At 41.0% G+C, this 7924-nt stretch overlaps 1 pseudogene across 1 annotated transcript; it reads right to left on the bottom strand.

Moving 5' to 3' along the window:
• Positions 1–6531: 6531 nt before the first annotated feature.
• Positions 6532–7707, bottom strand: LOC100301545 (bone morphogenetic protein 15; annotated as a pseudogene). Its single transcript, NR_037587.1, is given in 1 exon segment — positions 6532–7707. The product of NR_037587.1 is annotated as a bone morphogenetic protein 15 (transcript).
• Positions 7708–7924: the final 217 nt, after the last annotated feature.

The raw sequence follows: 7924 nt of genomic DNA, 5'->3' as shown, positions 1-7924 counted from the left end.
TCTGAGTCACTTTAATAAGATTGTCATTAATTATTGCTGAATAGAAATCCTAAGCTACAAGTCTTCCATGGTCTCTAAGGAGACTGTTGCATGTTCTTTACATCCTACATTGCAGAATGACACAGACTTCTATACCAGACTAATTTTCAGTGAGGACTCTTTAGTTTTATCTCTATCTCTCGAAGAAATTATACTTTGGAGCCCTTCGATCTTACTGAAAAATTTGGAACTAGCTGAGAATCTTAAGTGACTGCATGGAACAAATGAGCTTCCTGCCATAATTCTTTCTGTTCTCTGTTGTAAAGGGATAGTCATAGCTGTAGATGTTGACTTCCCTGTGCATAATGGAACATTTTGGGGTCTATGCATGTGAGAGGACATATATATCTCACCTCTGGATAAAATACAGCAATTGTCCAGTCATCACTCTTTCATACCTTGGCTCTCACTTCTCAAAAGAAAATTTGAGCATTGATTTTACTCATGCCATATGATAAAAATTGATCTTAACAAAACAACTAATCCTCCATACACATAAAGCATATAAATATTGTGACTAATCTCTATAAGTTGTACAATTCTGGTTTGGCACACTCAGACATTTAATAGGCTTTAAAGATGATATTTTTCAGAGTAGATTATATGTTAATAATCTAGTTGCACTGGGCTTAATTTAAGAACATATTTCTAGAAATGGCAATGCTAAATGAATCAGTTCTAACATGGTTAAACTTATTGAATTGCATTTATATCATTATGCCAATCAATCAATATACAATTTGGTTTTACTGTTTGGTGACATCATATTTTTTCACTCTTTAAAATTGTTTTGATGGAGGATTTTGTTTGCAATGTCATATGACATCTCAATCTGAGAACTCACTTGTTAGACTCAAAAAAAGGCTGGATTTTTATTTTTATTTATTTTTTTAAAGAGTTATTTACTTTTTGAAAGTCAGAGTTACACAGTTACACAGAGAGAAGGAGAGGTAGAGAGAAGGAGAGAGGTCTTCTATCCGCTAGTTTACTCCCCAATTGGCACAAGGGCTAGAGCTATGCCTATCAGAAGCCAGGAGCCTGGAGCTTCTTCCAGGTCTCCCATGCGGGTACAGAGGCCTAAGCACTTGGGCCATCCTCCACTGCTTTCCCAGGCCACAGCAGAGAGCTGGATTGGAAGAGCAGCCGGGACTAGAACTGGCGCCCATATGGGATGCTGTTGCCGCAGGCGGAGGATTAACTTATTGTGCCATGGCACCGGCACCAAAGCTGGAGTTTTAATGAGGCCCATGCTGTACTTTGTAAAATAACCACAGTGTCTTCAGGTAATAGGATGTAATTGCACTAAAAGGAATTTTTGTGGAGTCAACAAATTAAAGAGATTAGACAGTCCCATAGAAATGGAGGAAGTGCAGTAAAAGTGCCAAGCATTTATTTGCATAGGAGCATATTCTGCCATACTGGCTCATGAGTGTCGTGGAGAGTTGTAACCATGTAGCTATGGTGAAGAACATATTGTTGTAGTCATTCAAATTCAGTTAATTTTTTAAAAAGCATTTTCACATCCATTTTATTTCTAAAATCCCTTTAAAAATTCTATACTCATACTTTTTTTATATTCAGTGTGTCTGACTGTATTTTCCCATGTTAATTTTACCTTTAAATACATTTGTTAATACATTTCTGGTCAAGACAATAGTAATTGATGCAAAATTACTCTTCCACCTTGAAAACATACATAACTAGACAAATTATATAATGCATCTACTTTGTAGGATTGACCTTTGAACAGTGTATATCTTTGAAATACAGGAAACATGAAAGATGCAGCCTGAGTTTGGAGTATTTTTCTGCCTAGGACAGTGCCACTATTACAGAGCAGGGACACGGAAGCAAAACAGAGCCATAGTGTCACAGGACTGAACAAGTAAATATCAGAGTTGGGACTGCAAAGGTGCACAACATTTGTTGGGACAAAAGGAGGTATATAGAGGAATCATTAGACACAGAAGTGTGCATGGTAGTCTCTATGATACTCAGATGAATACATGCTGCACCTGCATAGGACAGACTATGAGGTCTAGCAGACAGCCCCTGTTGCAAGGCTGATAACTGAAGGGATGTACTATAGGTTATATAGTGAAAGATGTTTGTTTTCAGGATGAGCAAGATTAATGAAGCCTTAATGAACACTTCAAGCATTTGGCTTGTATTCCTGAAAGATAATATTCAGAAATAATAGTTAGAAAACAAAGTAAGAGCTGCAGCTTAGGACTAAGGACAAAGTTGAAATAGATTATCTTTAATAAAATATAAAAAACAAAACACTGACGATCAAAGTTGTTCTACCAGTAGCATAACTGCTAGGTTGATCAGAACACAACACACTCTACAAGAAGAAAATATAATATAAATGATGTTGCCCAAACCTATGAGGCAGATCTGAATGAGGAAAGTATCCAGAGATAAGGTTAAGGTTTGAACAAGAAAGTCGACCTGGTGTGACGTTCTGATGCACAAGAAGAAGGTATTTGAAGGGTAGTGGTGTGACAGTGGTGGAACCCTCATGAAGAAAGAAGCTTGTTATGGAAACAATCCACTCAAGCATTCCCATGTGCATGGTGACTAAATAGACATGATAATTAGGTGCAATATGTGATCCTGTGTTGAATAATTTTACATAAGATATTATTGGGACAGTTGAAATCAGAATGGGGCATCTGGGTGAAATATACACGGCAATTCTTACACCTGTCTATAAATTTAATTTTTCCTAAAGTAAAAAGAATAAAATAAAAGACAGAGAAATTTACATTTTTTGAAAAAAATGAAATCATGTCATATCTTTTTAATAGTATTAGATGTAATGCAAAGCTGTGAAATAAATTATACCAATTCTCAAGTTTTCTTCCTACACTATGTCAGTTTGTCATAAGATAGTATAATATGCTACATGCTTTTATTTTCAATGGGAATTAATTTTTATCCTAGATCTTAAAAATACATCAGTGTTGTACAGATATAAATATTTGTTTAAATAATAGGCTAAATAAAGGCAATATTTGGGGCCTACATTGTAGTATAAAAATGAAACTGCCTCCTGTGATGCCGGCATCCCCAGTTTGTGTCCCAGCTGCTCCACTTCCAGTCCATCTCCCTGCTAATAATGGCTTCTAAAAGCAGTGGAAGTTGGCTCAAGTGTTTGGGTCCCTGCAGCTCACAAGGGAGACCCAGATGAAGCTCTTGGCTCCTGGCTTCTGCCTCACTCAGCCCTGTATGCTGTAGCCATCTGGGGAGTGAATCAGAAGGTTGAAGAATTCTGATTTTCAAATAAATAAATAAAACTTTTTTAAAAGCCAATAATTCATTTACAGATAGTCCTGGAATGCCAATAAATGTATAACCAAAGTGAAGCTACAATTAATGAGTAGCCAAGGAGAAAATGTGTGTGCAAGTATCCTTCCACAACATACTGAATTGACACCCAGGTGCTTGTTGATCACCGTAAGCAAAGCTGGTAAATGCCAGGGAGTCTTTTCTTAGAGGTTTCTAAGCCCTTGGAAGGTGTTGCCAAAGCTTGACACAAGTCACACTGGCAGGAAGTACAAGCTCTTGGAAACTACTTGTTGCCACTCTAAGGGACATTTAAAGTTTCTGGCACTTCTCCAGAAGAGTATCCTGAAGTGACCTATGAGATGCAGATAGCCCTCTTGTGCCCTTTCAGCGCATTTGCGCAGCTTGTTCCTGCGTGGGTGACCTCATTGTGACACTCTACAATGTGGAGGCAGAGGGGGTGCCTGTGATGGTGTGAATAGTATGAACATGGATGATGGACGGTATTGGAGGGATGGTGTAATTTAATAATAGTAATAAAGAAAAGAGAGAATAATCTGTTTTTGTTGGTGCTTACCAGATGGAAGATCTGTCTCCTGGAGTCTCAGTCTTTCCATGTTGATTTATTTTTTAGTGTGCTGAAACTTCTTCCTATAATGTTAAAAGAAATCGAATGCACCTGCTGCTAATTCTGGAGCAGCATAACCATGAAAAGTTCCTGGAGAAACAGAAGACATTTTGAGGAAAACATTTAGAAAGAGAGAAGAAACAGAGTCAAACAATAAATGCTGCTCTAGAAACCTGGTTTCAATATTTTTGAATGTGTATATTATTTTTGATTTTCACCTCCAATATTTACATGATGAAATTTCAAAATATAAATGCTATTTGATGTAGTTCCATGTAATTCTTACATATTATGAAAGCAATCGTTATCCTTATGAGGAACAAATCTATAACACACAATAAAACCCCAATTATTTTAATGGGCTTCAAGTAGTCTTTTGATTATTTTCCTTAATTTTATTTCAGGAACAATACGTTGCAATATTCATGATCACTATTTTGCTAATGATCAATCTTGCCTTTGTATAAAAGAATCCCAAATTTAAATGGTTCTATATTGTAGAGTTTGACCACAATGTCTTCCCTACCTTCTAAATTATTCCAATTATGTTTTTAAAATATTTATTTATTTTATTTGAAAGTCAGAGTTACACAGAGAGAGGAGAGGCAGAGAGGGAGAGAGAGAGAGAGTGGAATCTTCCATCCAATGGTTCACTCCCCAATTGGCCACAACGGCCGGAGCTGTGCCGATCAGAAGCCAGGAGCCAAGAGCTTCCAGGTCTCTCACGCAGGTGTGGGGGCCTAAGGACTTGGGCCATCTTCTAATGCTTTCCTAGCCATAACAGAGAGCTGGATCAGAAGTGGAGCAGCTGGGCCTCAAACTGGTGCCCATATGGGATGCTGGCACTTCAGGCCAGGGTGTTAACCCTCTGTGCCACAGTGCTGGCCCCTCCAATTATGTTTATGCCTAACATTCTGTGAATCCTATAAGCTAAGTCAAAAGCATATATCATCCTATATAAATTATCCAAATATACTTGCAACTGTAAGAAAGACTACACTTTCTTTTTAGACTCAAAGTGTAATGGAATGCATCCCTCTTGGTTGACTGCCTGCAGATAGCATCCTCTGAGTGTCTCCCAGTTATTTCCGAGATTCCCTCAGAGGCAATCTCTCATGGGCATCAAACCAATACAAGGTGAATTCATTAAAGCGTGTCCTCCTTGTTCTCCATTTCTTCTACTTCAATTGTCACCTGTTTGCTTCTGCTTTCTTCAAAGCTGCTTATAGAGGCTTCACTGCTATTTATACCCATCATGAGAGCCACAGTGTAAAGATCAGAGTAACTATTTTGGTTGTTTCCAAACTTTAATCCTCAGAACACCTGAAAAATTCGTGACTCTATGTAAATGTGTAAATGATAGAGGATGATTTCTTTTTTTTCTTTTTTTTAACAACAACAAAAAAATCATTTATTTGCAACACAACCCAGTCCCATTATTTAAACACAGCATAGAGATAGAAAGGAGTCATGCTACAAGCATCATTTGGCCCAAGGGTCCCATGAGTCCCAAAAGACAGCAAGCCCGCCTCCCTCAGAGGCCCAGGCCCAGAGCCAAACTGGCCACAGGAAACAGGCAAGCACGGAATGAACTCACTTCCAGGACTCAGCACATTTCACCCTTCCCCCACAATCCTCTGCTCCCATGCATCCCTAAGCAGGCCACCTCCTAGCCTCTGAGCCACCAGGGAGCTCTCTCTGTGGGATATTTAACAAGAATTTAAGTTACATAAAATTTAAAATTGCCCTGTGAAATCTGTTGTCTCATAGACACTTTAAAATATCCCTCCATACATAATCCTCATCAGGTGACAGCCTTCGTCATACACACCAGAGTTTTGAAATGACTGCCATCTGAGGAAGCTCCATACTCAAGCTTCCTTATGGGTCTCATTAAAGGCTGTCCTTATCCTATGATGGAAGGAATCCCAGGTGCTTTTTCCAGATTCAGGGGCTGAGAGAAAAAGCCCTGGTAGCTTAGAAAAAGATTTCTATTAGAGACCGTTACCTAAAAGTTTTCTAGTCTACTTGAGAAACGTTTTAGGTACAATATATACAAGGCAATGCAGGCACAGAGGGAGGCAGTCTATCTGATCAGGAACTAATAGTTTCTAGGAGATAGGAGGCAAGGAAGAGGAATATAAAATCTCAACCTACTTTCACCACTGCAAATCTTCGAGAGCCTTAGAAGATGGACATTATGAACAGTCTACCACTCCCAGCTTCTGATGGAACAATCTCTGGAGATCTACCACCATGAACTGGAAACATTTTACAGTCACAATAAAAAAGGTCAAGAAAATAGGGAACACACCTCCAAGAGAACACCTAATGCAAGCATAAGGGCTCTGACTAGTGGTCAAACTACACTGATCCATGCTAGTGGATTGGTATTAGAAGTGCTGTTATAAATTGAGTCCTTCACAAGTGGGAGAAGAGACAAAAAGTGACACTTAAGGCAAGAAAGGAGTTATATAGATTAGGTAGAAGATAATTTGCTGGTTTGATATTGGTCTTTGTTTATTTTAAACCCTTTTCCAATTTCTTGGGAAACCTTAGCTGTGCCTTGGCTGTCACTGACATGTGCAGGACTGGGCAATCATATCCTCATACTCCTTGTACAAAATACTCCCATTTGCCTCAATGAGCAGGATGCTAATGGGAACATACTTATAAGGCACACAGGAGGGTTGAGGAACACTCTGGTCCACCAGCCCATTGACAAGGATCTGAATGATGGCATGATTAGGGGAATTGAGACCATAGTGCAGCACCCAAGGACAGACCCCCTTACAGTAGTTTGGCATGTAGAGATGAGGAGCAATGATCCAGTGATCCCAGCCCAGCTGGCGGAAGCTCACTTGGAAGGGGTGGAGAGAACACTGGTTGTTTTCAGTCCCATCATGTATCCTAGAGGAGCCAGGAACCTCAAATGCGATACTGCCTGCTTGCTGGGTCCTCCGCAGAAGAGGAGAGCCCCTTTCCATAAGCTCCTCCAGGCCTCTTGGGGGAGCTTTGGCCTTCTGAATGATTCTGTGTCACTGAAATAGAGTAACAGGAAGGTAATGTCCAAGGATGACCTGCTGGGCCACTGGAACTCTAGAACTTCAATCCCTTTTTGCTGCTGACGCATGAATTGCAGTCATAGCACTCTGCACCCCTTGTGGTTCCAGAGCCTTTGCTGAATGTGTTGTGTGACATCCAACTCCATCCAAGCTTTAGACATCGGGGAAGGTTTTGCAGAGCCTCTTCCTGGAGGAAGGTGGTTGGTTGGGTTTTTCTGGACCCAGGGCTCCACAGGGCAGGAGAGACGGAGGTGAACAAGGTGGAGTTGATGGCGGTAAACCACCGTGGCTTTTACTAGTTGGTATGTTACCCGGTTTGGTCTCAGAGGAAAGTCCAGGGTCTTTATATGCCAGGGACCTCGGAGCGGCCTTGCCACATTAGCCAAGGGCCTTACCAGCCTTATCATGGTGGCCCCGATGGTGCGGTTCTCCCTCGGGTGCCCGTGAGGGTCAGCTGAACGCTGGTACAACTCCAGCATGTATCGCAGGGGATGCCCTTGGAGCTGTGGCTTCCTCTGCTGCTTGCCGGGGACTTCCAGCAGCTCCCGAATCAGAGGCAAGGTAGGGGCCTCAGACAGGAGGGCAATAGAAGACTGCCCCACCTTGGCTGCTTGAACTCTGTGCTCCATAAAAATCACCAGTCCCCAAAGAAAGAAGGGCTCTCAGGATGCTGAGGAGGGTCATCTTGTAAGGTCGGGTATTCAGCAACAGGCTCCAATCCAAGTCCAAAGGGGTGTCACTCATGCAGGTAACCACATCCTGACTTCACAACCACCAAGGATGGAGCAAGAAAAAGAGGCAGGCAGGTAGGCCCTGTGTTACCTCCTCTGGGAGAAGTTTCCAGGCCAAAAGGAGGCCACCTAACTGAGCCTGTTTGCATCAAAACAAACAGAAACAACAG

This window comes from Oryctolagus cuniculus, chromosome 12 (genome assembly GCF_051225735.1).
Source record: "Oryctolagus cuniculus isolate XC-2025 breed Fujian yellow rabbit chromosome 12, ASM5122573v1, whole genome shotgun sequence".
Taxonomy (NCBI): Eukaryota; Metazoa; Chordata; class Mammalia; order Lagomorpha; family Leporidae; genus Oryctolagus; species Oryctolagus cuniculus.
This window is presented reverse-complemented; position numbering and strand designations above follow the sequence as displayed.